At 44.0% G+C, this 16,507-nt stretch overlaps 1 non-coding gene across 1 annotated transcript; it reads right to left on the bottom strand.

Annotated features, from left to right (window-relative positions):
* Positions 1 to 5,460: 5,460 nt before the first annotated feature.
* Positions 5,461 to 5,549, bottom strand: trnap-ugg (transfer RNA proline (anticodon UGG)). Its single transcript is given in 2 exon segments — positions 5,461 to 5,496; positions 5,514 to 5,549. It is a non-coding gene; the product is annotated as a tRNA-Pro (tRNA).
* Positions 5,550 to 16,507: the final 10,958 nt, after the last annotated feature.

Below are 16,507 nucleotides of genomic sequence, written 5' to 3'. Positions count from 1 at the left end.
GTAGATTGTACACACTGCTGCCACTGTGCATTAGTGGTGAATGGAGTGAATGTTGAAGCTGCTGGATGGGGGCAATCAAGCAGTCTACTTGAGTGTTGTTGGAGCTACACTCATCCAGGCAAGTGTAGAGTATTCCATCAAACTCCTGACTGGTGCCTCGTAAATGGTGGAAAAATGTAAAGATGTGGGGAGACAGGAGGTAAGTTGCTCACTGCAGAATTCCTAGCCTCTGACCTGCTTTTGTAGCAAATGCATTTATGTGGCTGGTCCAGTTCAGTTTATTGTCAATGGTAACTCCCCCAATGTTGATGGTGGGGGTTTCAGTGATGGTAATGCCATTGAACATCAAGGGGAAATGATTAGATTCTCTCTTTTTTGAGATGGTCATTGCCTGGCATTTATGTGACGCAAATGTTATTAACCACTTATCAGCCCAAGCCTGGATGTTGTCCAGGTCTTGCAACATCTGGACACGGGCTGCTTCAGTATCTGAGGAGTCATGAATGGTGCTGAACATTGTGCAATCATCAGTGAACATCCCCACTTTCGGCCTTGTGATCCCACTTCTGATAAATTGTCTTTTGACTTAACTAGAGGCATTTGGGAGCAGCGACGAAGAGCAAACAGAGAGCATGAAAGAATATTGACAAGCAAAATAAAAATGGATCCAAAGATGTTTCATCAATACATTGGAGTAAGAGGCAACTGAGGAAAGAGTAGGGCCCATCAGGGTGGAAGATGTGGGTATGTTTGTTAATGAATACTATACTGTCTTCACAAATGAGGGGGTGATGCATATATTGTAATTAAGGAGAAGGAGTGTGAAGTATTGGACATGATAAACTGAGGGAGAGAAGTTGTATAAATGGGATTAGCATCCTTGAAAGTGGATAAATCATCAGGGCCGGATGAAATGTACCCCAGGAGGTTAAAAGAAGCCAGGAAGGAAATAGTGGAAGGTCTGACCAGTTTCCAATCCCTCACTGGATACAGGTGTGATGCCAGAGGATGGGAGGTCTCGCAACGTTGCAATAAAAGCAAAATTCTGCAGATGCTGGAAATCTGAAATAAAAACTATTAGTGCTGGAAATACACAGCAGGTCTGGCAGCATCTGTGGAGAGAGAAGCAAAGTTAATGTTTCTGTTCTGATGAAAGGTCACTGACCTGAAATGTTAACTTTGCTTCTCTCTCCACAGATGCTGCCAGACCTGCTGTGTATGTCCAGCACTTTTTGTTTTTATTGCTAACATTGCACCATTCTTGAAAAAGGAAGCGAATGAACAATTAAAGGCCAGTCAGCCTAACCTCAATAGTGGGCGAATTATTGGAATTAATTCTGAGAGACAGGATAAACCGGCACTTAGAAAGGCTCAGATTAATCAAGTATCATCAGCATGGATTTGTTCAGGGAAGCTCCTGTCTGACTATCTTGATTGAATTTTTTGAAGAAGTAACAATGAGGATTGTGAGGATAGTGCAGTTGATGTGGTCTACATGGATTTTAGCAAGGCTTTTGACAAGGTCCCACATGGCAAACTGGTTTAAAAAACATAAAAGCGCATGCGATCCAGGGGAATGTAGCAAGCTGGATACGAAATTGGCTCAGTGGCAGGAAACAAGAAGGAATTGGTTACAGGTGTTTTTGCAACTGGAGGACTGTTTCCAGTGGTGTTCCACAGGGCTCAGAACTAGGTCCCCTGCTTTTTGTGGTATATATTAATGATATAGACATAAATGTAGAGGGCACAATCAAGATGTTTGCAGATGACACAAAAATTGTCCGTGTTGTTGATAGGGAGGAGGATAGCTGTACACTGCAGGAAGATATCAATAGACTGGTCAGGTGGGCAGAGAAGTGGTAAATGGAATTCAAATTGGACAAGGGTGAGGTGATGCATTTGGGAGGTCAAAAAAGGCAAAGGAATACACAATTAATGGGAGAACACTGAACGGTGCAGAGGAAGTGAGGGATGTTGGAGTGAATGTCCACAGATCCCTGAAGTAGCAGTACAGGTCAATAAGGTGGTTCAGCAGGTATATGGAATCCTTTCCTTTATTAACTGAGGTATAAAGTATAAGGGTGACCTGGTATCCATGTCAATAAGTCACTGACAGCTAACATGCAGGTGCAGCAAGCAATTAGAAAGGCTAATAGTATGTTAGCCTTTATCACAAGAGGATTTGAGTACAGGATTAGTGAATTCTTGCTTCAATTGTATAGAACCTTGGTTAGACCGTACTTGGAGTACTGTGTGCAGTTTTGGTCTCCTTACCTGAGGAAGGATAGTATTGCCATGGAGGGAGTTCAACGAAGGTTCATCAGACATGTTCCTGGGATGGTGGGACTGTTCTATGAAGAGAGATTGGGAAACTGGGACTGTATTCTCTAGAGTTTCGAAGAATGAGAGGTGATCTCATTGAAACGTACAAAATACTTAAAGGACAGTCAGGGTAGATGCAGCTAAGATGTTTCCCCTGGTTGGGGAGTCGAGAACCAGGGGACGCAATTTCAAAATAAGGGGCAAGCCACTTAGGACAGAGATGTGAAAAAATTTTGTTATGCAGAGGGTTGTGAATCTTTGGAATTCTGTACCCCAGAGGGCTGTGGAAGCTCAGTCATTGAGTATGTTTAAAGCAGAGATTGACAGATTTCTAAATACAAATGACATAAGGGAATATGACGAAAGTGTGGGGAAAAGGACATTGAAGTGGATGATCAGCCATGATCATATTGAATGGCGGGGCAGACTCAATGGGCTGAATGGCCGACTCCTGTTCCTATGTTCCGAACCCCACATGATCAGCGAGGCACAGCCTCAGACCGACTTGTCGGGTGGTGTAAACAGATATCACTGCTTCTGATCTTCACCAGAACAGAGAGTGAGATGTAACATTGATCATCAAACAGACTGTGAGAGAATACAACAGAATAAAACACATGGAGAGACACTGTGGAATAACAAATAGATTAGATTGGAATGTTGAATTCTGATTGGAATGGATAAAGCACCAGAATCAATAGATTAAATTGGGATTCTCATCACTATATTGATCTGAGACAGAAAAGCAAAACTGATGGAAAGAAGGAAAGAAGGAAGAAAAGAAAGAATGGAACTGTTCAATTTTTTTCAGTTTTTTCACTCGCCCATCAAAGCTGGATTAAAAAAAGTTGCAAATAACAGAGAATTTCACCAAAAAGGGAGATTAAACGCTGCAGAAAGCTTGGATCGAAGGATGCCCCAGCAGATCACCTGTTTAACTGTCTCCTCACTGGGGGATTTCAATCAGTGAGCAATATTATTCGCTACCTTTTTTTTGTTAATGAACCCAGAACTGTCACTTGGTGTTAATGTCTGTGTTCCGACTCCTGAATAATAAAGTTGTGAGTTTCTCGATATTTTTTGGACACATTTCCTGCTGAAAGAACTAAGAACTCTTTTCTAATTTACACAATACTATATGCACACTCATCAAGCCTCCGAAGCTCGCATCCTTGGTGCTGCTCTCTCTTCTCCCAAACCTCATCTCATGTGACTGTTACATCATCACTCTGACAGTGGGAGGGGTTGTTCCCACTGTCTTCAGCATTAACCCTTTACATCCTTATACTGCACTGTCTGTCCAAAAAAATCAGTGGAGGGAACTTGATTTATCGAAACACCAACAGCTGCCAGTTGAAAATCAACTCAACCCATCAGAGAGAGAGAGAGAGAGAGACTGTCAGAGAACTTCCTGCATCCAGTCCTGACCCTGTTACACTCAGCAGATGCTCACCCAGACCCCACTCTCATCAACACTGAACATTTTTACTGAGACACTTCAAATACTGTTTATAAAAGGCAGGAAAGGTCAAAGTTCACACCGTTGTATTGAATGGAACAAAGTTTAATATATTCTGACCTTTTCTCGGTAACCACGAGACATAGGTTTCTTATTTGGTTACTTTGATTTTTCTTGTTCCTGACTGACAAATATTCCAAACCTCAGATAAACCCTCCCACTTGTGTCATGTCCCAGTCTCGGTTAAAAGCAACACATAATGACACAAACACTCTGCAACACAGAACGCGGTCACACGTTCCTTCAGTGAGATTAATGTCAAACTGTTTTCCAGGTTGAATGGAACGGTGAACAAATTTCTATCAAAGAAGTTACCTTTGAAATATCAGGACTGAATTTCTGGATAAGGAGGAACAGCCATTCCAACGTCACATCCTTCACAAAGTTTGTTTTCTCCTGTGACTGAAATTCATCATGTAACTTGAATTATGAGTTCAAGCTCACAAGACACAGATGTGACCTTCTAAACCATGTTGCTAATAATGACATGAGGCTCTGCTGGGAGTTGAACCCAGGATTTCCTATTTAATAGGCAGGTGTTTTCGCCAACTAAGCTCCAGAACCAAATAACAAATGCTTTTACAGTTGAAATCAGAAGAGGGCACTATATTCTCATCCCATTTCTCCACTGGTCACAACATATTTTAAACATTTCCCACTTACTGAGACAGTCAATCATATACTCTATTTTTCTCTGTACTGAGAATGAATGTTTTGGAAGAAAATACATACATTCAATTGTTTCTGAAAGGTTGCAGAACACAACATATGAGTAATATTCCCCATTGCTTTCTCAGCACTGATGGATTGTGAAGCGGGAGACAGCCAGAAGTCCCACTGAGCCGCACTGACCCCGAGCTGAGAAAGAAATGAGATAAAGTTCAATCTTTCACAGCGAGATGCTACAGAGAGAGGAGTCCCGAATCAAAGTGAGACTTTCTCATACTGTTGTTGAATTTCATGTCACACACTCCTTGTACTCTCTGCTAATGAAGCCCCCAAAAAAGGGAAAAACAGAATGGCACTCAAACTCACAACCCTGAGATTAAAAGTCTCATGTTCGACTGACTGAACTATCACTTCTACTCAGTCTCTTATTGGATGGATGCAACTGTATGCTCCACTGCAGGGGCAGCTTTCAAATCATCCCATGGATCCACATGTCAGTCTGAGTTACATGTTGTAGACTTAAGCAAAGGAAATCTGCTCACTTCCAAAACTATCAGTGAGTTGAAGCTGATTACGATCAACATCATCAGAGGTCAGAACTACCTGGTGAAAGAAAACACCCTGAAGAAGGATCCACAATTCTTCAAACGCATCAAAAAAGTGAAAAACCAATAAATCCATGAGTTAATCCAAACCAAACAACAGAAACACAGAAGAATTCCATTCCATACCAGATACTAGTCGTGTTGTTCCTGTATCCAGCTCTCAGTTACTACTCCACCTTCATACACCCCCTTGGTGATCTGTACATTTTGTTCATTTCAATTTTGTCGACAGGCTCTTTGAATCCAGTTCTCTGGTCCTCAAACAGGCTCCGCATGAAAGTCAATTCCGCCTGCTGTCAGGCTGCAACCGATCGATGACCTTCAACTAAAAACACAAAAGAGAATGGGCTCGTCCGGGAGTTGAACCCGGGACCTCTCGCATATTAACCAATTGTACACCCAAAGCGAGAATCATACCTCTAGACCAACGAGCCACTGACAATGCATGTGTTTTTAGCTCCTGTGGAAAAGCTGTTCATCCATTTTTTTTCAGATCAAAGCAACATCCTGTAAATGCTGAAATCATAACAGAAAGTGTTGGAAATGTTCAACAGCTCTGGCAGCATCTGTGGAGAGAGAAACACAGTTAACGTTTCAGGGTGTTCACCTTTTGTCTCAGCCATCCTTTCAGACTGCTTCTGTCCATCCAATCTCACTTTCTATTCTATCCACATTCTAACCATTCACTACGTAATTACATTTTTCATGAATTCCTCATTTCTTTTATGAATGACAATTTCATATTTCCGGCCCTTGCTTCAGACAAGTGGAATCATGTCTCCATCTACCCAATCAAACCCCTTCACTATTTCCTCACATTGCAATGTTTCTTTAACCCTGACAGACTATGGAGTTTCTGCCGCTTGACTGCAGTTCTTGTTTCCTGCCAGTAGATGTCACCTCACTCCAATTCAGTGAAGTTTACAAATCTGAGTGAGACACAACAGGAAATAATTGTTCACATTACGGTGAATGTGTGGGATTTAGAAATACTAGGAGTGGAGACGAGTTATTATTGCATTTTGTCAAAACAAACATAACTTATAATGTTGTGTTAAATCCATCACTCTGTTTTCTTGACTCTGCGAGTGACCTGGAGTCATCGAGACACTGAGTCATTTGTGGTATAAAAGGAGGCCATTCGCCCCATCGAATCCATGGCGACTCTCCAGGGAGCGATCCGGTCAGTCCCACTCGAATGCTCGATCCCCGTAGCCCTGTAAATTTATTTCCTTCAAGTGCCCATCCAAATTCCTTTTGTAATCATCGATTGTTTCCACTTCCACCACCCTCGTGGGCAGCGATTTGCAGATCATTACCAATCACTGTGTAAAAAAGGTTCTTCCGCACATTCCCCCTGCATCTCTTGCCCAAAACATTCAATCTGTGTCCCTAGTCCTTGTACCAATAGTTAATGGGAACAATTTTTCCTTGCCAACTTATCTAAAACTGTCATAGCCTTTTGCACCTCTATCAATTCTCCCCTCAATCTCCTTTGATACAGGCAGAACAACCCTAGCTTTTCCAGCCTAACCTTGAAACTATAATCCTCCATCCCTGGAACCATTCTGGTAAATCTCCTCTGCATCCTCTCAAGGATCCGCACATTCTTTCTAAAGTGTGGTGAGCAGAACTGGGCGCAACATCCAATTGGGGCCAAACCAGAGCTTTATAATGGTTCAGCATAATTGCCCTGCTTTTGTACTCAATACCTCTATTTATAAAGCCCAAGATCCCATATACTTTGCTAACCACTCTCGCAATATGTCTTGCCAACTTCAAAGATTGATGGGCATGCACCCAAGTCCCTCTACTCCTGCACATTCTTCACAACTGTAGCATTGAGTCTCTCCCTATTCCTTCTGCTAAAATACTTCATCTCACATCAGTCACTATTAAATTCCATCTGCCACCTGTCTGCCCATTCTGCTCGCCTATCACTGTCCTGTTGCAAACAATTCATATCATCCTCACTGTTTGCCACTCATCCAGGTTTGGTGTTATCGGCATATTTTGAGATTCTACTCTATATTTCAAGATCCAAGTCATTTATCTGTCGCAAAAAAAGCAGTGGTTCTAGCACTTACCCCTGGGGAGCACCACTGTCGACTATCCTCCAGTCTGACAAAGAACCATTTAATATGACTCACTGTTTTCTGTCCTTAAGCCACTTTTCTATCAAATTGGACACTGATCCCCCTATTCCATGAACATCAATTTTGTTAACCACCCTTTTATGTGATACCTTATCAAATACTTTCATAAAATCCATATAAACAACATCCACTGCATTCCCTTCATCGACCTTCTCTGTTAGTTCATCAAAAAATGCTGTTAGATTAGTCAAGCATGAACTTCCATTTATAAATCCCTGCTCACTCTCCTTAATTAACTCAAACCTCTCCAGTGACTGTTGATTTTTTACCCTGATTATTCTTTCTAAAACCTTACCCACCACTGCTGTTAATCTAACTGGCCTGTAGTTACCCAGACTGTCCTTACAGCCTTTCTTGAATAAGGGTGTCACATTTGCCTCTGTTCAATCCTCTGGCACCTCCCCCGTATCCAGGGAAGATTGGAAGATTATAACAAGCCCTTCTGTTATCTGCATACGCATTTCCTTTTGCAACCTGGGATGTAAGCCATCCGTACCAGGTGATTTATCTACCCGAAGCACAGCCAGCCTTTTTAGTAGCTCCCTCTCTCAATTTGTACCCGATCCATTGCCTCTACTCTCTCCGCTTCTACTGATATTTTGTCAGATTCCAATTCCTTAGTGATCACTGATACAAAGTACTCATTAAATATATTAACATTGCCCAGCACCTCTCAGCATGTACTATCCTCTTTGTCTTTAATAAGGCCCACTCCACCTCTTACTACCCACTGATTACTTATCTACTGCTCAAAGATCGTTGGGTTCCCTTTCATGTTGACTGCCATTCTCTTCTCATAGAAATAAACAATAAGCTAAATATAGAAGATATAAATATTTCCCATCCTTGATGAGGTGGAACTTTTTTATGTTGTGGGTGGTAATGACCTGACCCACGAGTGTGGTGGAAGCAGAGACAATCAATGATTTGAAAAGGAAATTGGATGGATACTTGAAGGAAAGAAACTTGCAGGAGGAAAGGGATCGAGCTGGTGAGTGGAACTGACCAGATTGCTCCGGGAAGAGCCAGCATGGACATGATAGGCCAAACGACCACCTTCTGTGCTGTAAATGACTCTGTGTTGTTTCTCAAATCCAATCCACTGGTGCTTGGTAAATAATTTCAAAGTAAATTGTGCAACTGGAAAATCAGAACAAAAGCATGGGACGCATAAAGAATTGAAATTGCCTTTAGATCTTCAATCTAACACTCCCCCAACTGAGCTATTTCAGCCCCACTTGGTTAATGTCTTTGTGTCCTTGTTTTGGAAGAAAATACATACATTCAATTTTTCCGAAAGGTTACAGAACACAACATGTGAGTAATATTCCCCATTGCTTTCTCAGTACTGCTGGATTGTGAAGCGGGAGACAGCCAGAAGTCCCACCGAGCCGCATTGACCCCGAGCTGAGAAAGAAATGAGATAAAGTTCTATCTTTTGCAGCGAGATGCTGCAGAGAGAAGAGTCCTGAATCAAAGTGAGACTTTCTCATACTGTTGTTGAATTTCATTTCAAACACTCCTTGTACTCTCTGCTAATGAAGCCCCAAAAAAGGGAAAAACAGAATGGCACTCAAACTCACAACCCTGAGATTAAAAGTCTCATATTCGACTGACTGAACTGTCACTTCTACTCACTCTCTTATTGGATGGATACAACTGTATGCTCCAATGCAGGGGTGGCTTTCAAATCCTCCCTTGGATCCACATGTCAGACTGAGTTACATCTTGCAGACTCAAGCAAAGGAAATTTGCTCAGTTCCAAAACTATCAGAAGCTTATTATGATCAACATCATCAGAGGTCAGAGCTTCCTGGTGAATGGAAACACCCTGAAGAAGGATCCACAATTATTCAAACGCATCAAAAAAGAGAAAAACAAGAACATCGATGAGATATTATTATTAGAGATACAGCACTGAAACAGGCCCTTCGGCCCACCAAGTCTGTGGCGACCAACAACCACCCATTTATACTAACCCGACAGGAATCCCATATTCCCTACCACCTACCTGCACTACGGGCAATTTACCTATCACCTGCAAGTCTTTGGAGGGGGGAGGAAACCAGAGCACCCAGCAAAAACCCACACAGACACAGGAAGAACTTGCAAACTCTCACAGGCAGTACTCAGAATTGAGCCCAGGGCCCTGAAACTGTGAGGTTGTGGGTCTAACCACTGCGCCACTGTGCCACCCTAATCGAAACCGAACAACAGAAACACAGAAGAATTCCATTCCATACTAGCTACTAGTCATGTTGTTTTTGGATCCAGCTCTCAGTTACTGCTCCACCTTCAGACACCCACTTGGCGACCTGTACATTTTGTTCATTTCAATTTTGTCAACAGGCTCTTTGAATCCAGTTCTCTGGTCCTCAAACAGGATCTGTATGAACGTCAATTTCGCTTTCTGTGAGGCTGCAACCAATTGATGACCTTCAACTAAAAACACAAATGAAGAAGGGCTAGACTGTTAACCTCTCGCATATTAACCAATCAGACACCCAAAGTGGGAATCATACCCCTGGACCAACAAGCCACTGACAAGGTGCATTATTTTTAGTTCTGTTTAGAACTTTGCTATCAAGTATATATTGTCTCTCCCAATTCCTTCTGATAAAGTGCATCACCTCACACGAATCACTATTAAATTCTATCTGCCACCTGTCTGCCCATTCTGCTAGCCTATCACTGTCCTGTTGCAGGCAGGTCATATCATCCTCACTGTTTACCACTCCTCCAGGTTTGGTGTTATCGGTATATTTTGAGATTCTACTCGATATTCCAAGATCCGAGTCATTTACATATAGCAGAAAAAGCAGTGGTTCTCGCAGTGACCACTGGAGAACACCCACTGTCGACTATCCTCCAGTCTGACAAAGAACCATTTACTATGATTCGCTATTTTCTGTCCTTAAAGCAATTTTCTATCCAATTGGAAGTGACTCTCCTATTCCATGAACCTCAATTTTGTTAACCACCCTTTTATGTGCTACCTTATCATTCATTCTTAATCCATCCATCCATCCTTTCTTAAAATCCATATCAACAACATTCGCTGCATCATCTTCCTGTTAGTTCATCAAAAAATGCAGTTAGTCAAGCATGAACTCCCATTTATAAATCCATGCTCACTCTCCTCAATTAACTCAAATCTCTCCAAGTGACTGTTGATTTTTTCCCTGATATTGTTTCGAAAACCTTACTCACCACTGCTGTTAATCACACTGGCCTGTAGTTACCCCTTACACCCTTTGTTGAAATAGGAAGTCACATTTGCCACTGTTCAGTCCTCTGGCACCTCCACAGTGCTTTTTGGGAGGGTGTTCCTGGTTTTTGACCCTGCAACAGTAAAGGAATGGCGGTATAGTGCCAAGTCAGGAGGGTGTGTGACTTGGAGGGGAACTTGAAGGTGGTGATGTTCCCATGCGTCTGCTACCTTTGTCCTTCTAGGTGGTTGAGTTTGTGGGTTGGAAGGTGCTGTTGAAGGAGGCTTGGCAAGTTGCTGCAGTACATATTGTAAATGTTACACACTGCTGCCACTCTGCACTGGTGCTAGAGGGAATGAATGTTTAAGGTGGTGGATGGGGTGCCAATCAAGTGGGCTGCTTTGACCTGATGGTGTCAATCTCTTGAGTGTTGTTGGAGCTGCACTCATCCAGGCATGAGTATTCCATCACATTCCTGACTTGTGCCTTGTAGATGGTGGGCAGGCTTTGGTGAGTCAAGAGGTGAGTTAGTCGCCGCAGAGTTCCCAGCCTCTGACCCGCTCTTGTAGTTGTAGCTGTCGCTGTAATAATAATAGGCAACTGTCCGTCTCGGACGGCGATGGGCTACGCCTGCCGTGTAGGTCACTTCTGTATTAAACATCGTTTGTTGTGGCTGTAGAGGATGACTCGTGAGTGAAAATCCCTTCCACAGCTGGTACAGATGAATATCATTGGCCCGAGGTCGACTGATAATTTTTCCTTCCTCTGAGCTCTCTTTCCCCCCAACTGGTCATTTCTTTTGTCCTCTGCTTTTCCCATCGTCTTCCTGAATGCCTTTCTCCAGGAATTCCAGTCAGCAGGAAGGACTTCCCATGCATCGACTACACTCCCAGTCTGCTGGAGATCTCGTTTGCAGATGTCCTTGTATCATAGACGTGGGTGACCTGTTGGTCTCATGCTGATAGCAAGCTCACCATAGAGCATGTCTTTGGCAAAGCGACCGTCATCCATTTAGCACACATGACCCAGTCAACAGAGTCACCGCTGACTCAAGAGGACAAACATGCTGCGGATCCCTGCACGCTGGTGCACTTCTGCATTCGGCACTCTGTCCTGCCAGGAGATGCCCAATATCCATCTGAGACAGTGGAGGTGGAAGCTGTTCAGCTTCTTTTCTTGACTTGTATAAGTTGTTGATGCTTCTCAACAATAAAGGAGGGTGCTGAGAACACAAGCCTGGTACACGCAGAGCTTCGTATTTTTGGTCAGTTTGCTGTTGGTTCACATTGGTCTTCTCAACTTTGACATGACAGCTGCAGCATTGACAATCCTGGTGCTGATTTCAGCATCAAGGGACAGATTGCTGGTGATTGTTGATCCTCCAAAGTGAGGTTGTCGATTTTGATGGAAGATGGAGTCTCGACGTCCTGGCCCATAACTTTCATCTTCTTGATGCTGATCATCAGTCCAAACTCCTTGCAGGCCAGGGAGAACCGATAGACAAACTGCTGCAAGTGAATTTCATTATGGGATGTCAGCACAGCGTCATCAGCAAACAGCATCTCACAGACTAGGAACTGACTCATTTTAGTCTTGGCGCGCAGTCTTGCCAAGATGAACAGCTTGTCATCAGCTCTGGTATGCAGGTGGACACCCCATCTGAGTCACTGAAAGTGTACAATTGCAGCATGGAGAAGAGTATGCTAATTGTAAAGGATGTGAGCTGTGAGGAGTTTACAAGGAGGCTTCCAGGGGACTTGGAGAGGATAACTGAATGAAATGACAGATGGAACATTATATGAATAAGTGTGAAGTTATCCACTTTGGCAGAATAAACAGAAAGACAGAGTATTTCTTAAATGGTGAGAGTTTGGGAAGTGTTGATGTTCAAAGGGACCTGGGTGTCCTTGTTCATGAGACACTAAAAGCTCGCATGCAGGTGCAGCAATCAATTAGGAAGGCAAATGGTATGTTGGCCTTCACACAAAGGGTCTTGAGTACAGGAGTAAAGATGTCTTGCTGCAATTGTATAGAGCCTTGGTGAGACTGCGCTGGAGTATTGTGTACAGTTTTGGTTTCTTTATCTAAAGAAGGATATACATGCCATTGAGGGAGTGCAATGGACGGTCACCAGACTAATCCCTGGGATGAGGAAACTGGGCTTGTATTCCTTAAAGTTTCATTTAAAAGGCCATTTAAAACTGAGATAGGGTGGAGTTTCTTCATTCAGAGGGTGGTGAATCTTTGGAATTCTCTACCCCAGGGGCATGTGGAAGTTCAATCATTGAGCATGTTCAAGACAGAAATTGATAGAAACCTTGATACTCATGACATCAAGGGATATGGGGATAGCACGGGAAAGTGGTGTTGAGGCAGAGGATCATCCATGATCTAATTGAATGGCAGTACAGGCTCGATGGGCTAAATGGCCTCCTCCTATGTTCCTCTGTTTCTAAGAGAGTTGTCACCAGGACACAGCCCTGCTTTACCCCACTGCTGATCTTGAAAGCATCTGATGTTGCTCCATTGTAACTGATGGTACTGTGCATGTTCTCGTGGAAAGAAGAGATGACGCCCAAGAGTTCAGGAGGGCAGCCTATGTTCCATCGCAGTTTGAAGAGTCCGTCGCTGCTGACAAGATTGAAGGCCTTGGTGATGTCTATAAAGACAATGTAGAGTGGTCTGTACTGTTCACAGTACTTCTCCTGTAGCTGCCGAAGTGAGACAATCATGTCGACTGTCGATCTACCAGCTCTGAAGCTGCACTGAGACTCAGGATAGATGTGTGATGCCAGGGTCTGCAATCTGGTCAGAGCACTGTGAGCAAAGACCTTCCCCACAATACTTAGCAAGGAGACGCCTCGGTAATTGCTGCAGTCACTGCGATTCCCCGTTATTTTTGTACAAGGTGACAATGTTTGCATCACGCATGTTGAGAGGCGCAGATCTCTCCTTCCAACAGAGACACAGAAGTTCATGGAGATGCTGCAGCAGAGCCGCTTTTCCACTTTTGATGATTCCAGGTGGAATACCATCATTTCGCAGGGCTTTACCACTGGCAAGACGGTCAATGTCGTTGTTGAGCTCTATTATAGTGGACTCACTGTCGAACTCCTCCATGACAGGGAAGTCTGGAATGGCGCTGAGAGCTACTTCAATGACAATGTTCTCCGTTATGTAGAGTTCAAGGTAATGCTCCACTCACCTTTCCATCTGCTTGTTAGGTTCAGTGATGATTGTCCCTGGCTTTGTCTTCAAAGGTGCTGATTTAGTTACTGCTGGGCCCGTTGCTTTCATAATTTTTCTTTTATTCATTCATGTGATGTGGTCATCACTGGCTAAGCCAGCATTTATTGCCCATCCCTCATTTCCCATGAGAAGGTGGTGGTGAGCTGCCTTCTTGAACCGCTGCTGTCCATGTGAGGTTGGTACACCCACAGTGCTGTTAGGAAGGGAGTTCCAGGATTTTGACACAGCGACAGTGAAGGAAAGGCGAGAGAGCTCCAAGTCACGATAGTGTGTGGCTTGGAGGGGAACTTGCAGGTGGTGATGTTCCCATGAATTTGCTGCCCTTGTCCTTCTAGTTGGTAGAGGTTGCGGGTATGGAAGGTGCTGTCTAAGGAACCTTGGTGTGTTGAATTCCTTCATATGTCCCTCTAGCATCCCCCAGATTCAGCGGCAGATTGTATGCTGTTGCAGAGCCTTAACCAGTATTGATTGGTGCAGTGCCGAGCAGTCTGCAGAGACTTGTTTCTGGCAGCTCTGAGAGCATCGAGAGTTTGTTTGCTGGGGACTGGTTTGTAGTTCATGAGGGCTCTCTTCTTAGTTACAGTAACTGACTCCATTTCAGTCCAATAAGCCTCAAACCAGTCAGCATTCCTCCCATCTCTTTTCCCGTGCAGAGTTATAGATGGTGGCGTGCAGATGATTCCACTTTGACACCGCACTGAGGCCTTGGGTGTTTTCTGAAAGAGCCTGATCGAGGATGTTGAGGAACTCCTGGGTCCTTTCTGGATCAGTGGTTCGGCAAGTGTTGATCCGTGAAGGACCTTTCTTCTTGGATGGGTGAAGCTTCCTTGGCTGAAGCCTGACCTTGCTACGCACTCGGGAGTGGTCAGTGTCACAGTCAGCGCTGTGATAGCTGTGAGTGATGAGGACACTGCTGAGGGTGGTACGTCTGGTGATGTTAAGTTCTAGCTGGTGCCAGTGGCGTGATCTTGGATGGCTCCAGGACACCTTGTGGCACAGCTTGAACTGGAAGTAGCTGTTTGTCACACAGAGTCCATGGTGACAGCATAGATCCAGCAACCTCTGTCCATTTTTGATCATCTTGCCAATCCCCTGGTGCCCTATGTTTGTTGGCCAAGCTATAGTCAGTACCCACACTTGCGTTGAAATCTCCTAGAAGATACAATCCCTCAGTGCAGAGAATTCCATTGATGGCAGCGTCAAGTGTCTCATAGAATTGATTCTTGACATCTGGGGTGGAGGTGAGTGTCGGGACATAGATGCACATGAGATTAACTGGGCCCGCGCTTGTTGACAAGTGAAGGGTAAGAAGTCTCTCTGAACCAACTGTGGGTGGTTCACTCATTGCAAGTGGCGTGTTTTTTACTGTGAAACCCACGAGTTGCCTCTTGGGCTTTCCCCTGCCAGAAGAAGGTGTAGTGTTTCTCTTTGAGGGATCCACTTTGAACGAGTCTAGTTTCTTGCTGAACAGCAATGTCCACATTGAGCCTTGTGAGTTCTTTGTCGATCACAGCTGTCTTGTGTGTGTCATCAGCCTGCAGAAGGTTGTCAGTAAGGCCAGGACTCATGGTCCTCACATTCCAGCTTGCGATGCGAAGGACTGGTGTCTTCTTTGTTAAGTTTGTCTTGCCTGGTGCATAGATTATCGAACTGCCTGTTGAGAGATGACTCTCTAAGCTCCAAGCATCCATTGAAGCAAGTAGGTCATGGCAGGACAGCAGTTACTGAGTGGGTGGTAGTTATCCAATGAGACATGATGATCTCTCTCACTGTCAGAAGTAACCCCTGGTGCTCATACTCTGCACCAATTGAGTGAGAGCTTACAATCAGCAACTGTTTCTTCCCGTGTTGTGCTAATGTTTAACCACAAAGCTGGAGTGTCCTCTCCAGGGCACAGGCCTGGGCAAATAGTATGGAGACACTGAGCATCAGGACTCCCTCTCAGCATTGCTAGTATTGTCCAAAGGAAAGGAAAAAAACAGTACTGTTTGGTATTGCACTGCTGTAGGAGTTGCTGGAAAACTACCTGATAAGTAACAGGTAACTGCCTACGGGACTCCACTCCGGATTTACTGTCCAGGTTTACTCCCTCAGCCTTCTTCTCTCTCAAGACACCCACAGGGAAGTGAGACTTTTTGCCCATATCTGGGGCTCTGTTTCTTGGCATCAGGATGGAACCACATGCCAGTGGGCTTGCATGACATGCACAAGGATATCACACACTGCCCCATCCCTGTGACAGCTCAGAGAGTGTCCCTGATGATAATGCACCCCACAGGAACATCACAAACAGCCCCCTCCCTCGGACAGCTCAGGGTCAGACACTGCACATACTGCAACAACAGTGACATTCCTGGATTAGTCCCTCCATTCCCAAAAACAAGCATTCACCCTACTTTATGCTTTCTGTCCCTCAGCCAATTTTGTATCCCCGCTGCCACTACCCCCTTTAATCCCATCTGCTCGAATTTTGTTCACAAGTCTATTTTATGGTACTTTTTCAAACACAATTTCGAAGTCCAGACACACACCATCAACCTCACCACCCTGGTCAACTCTCTCTGAAACTTCATCAAAGAAATTAATTAATTAATTAATTCATACACAATCTTCTGTTAACCAATCTGTACTGACTGTCATTTATTAGCCCATGTTCTACCAAGTGACAGTTAATTTCCTCCTGGATAATTGTCTCTAAAAGTTTCCCCACCACCGACTTTGGACTAACTGGTCTGTAGTTCCTGGGTTTATCTCTCTTTTTAAACAGGGCTGTAACAT

The sequence above is a fragment of the Heterodontus francisci genome, unplaced genomic scaffold (assembly GCF_036365525.1).
Source record: "Heterodontus francisci isolate sHetFra1 unplaced genomic scaffold, sHetFra1.hap1 HAP1_SCAFFOLD_43, whole genome shotgun sequence".
Classification (NCBI taxonomy): Eukaryota; Metazoa; Chordata; class Chondrichthyes; order Heterodontiformes; family Heterodontidae; genus Heterodontus; species Heterodontus francisci.
The sequence above is the reverse complement of the archived record's forward strand: the minus strand, read 5'-3'. Positions and strand labels throughout refer to the sequence as shown.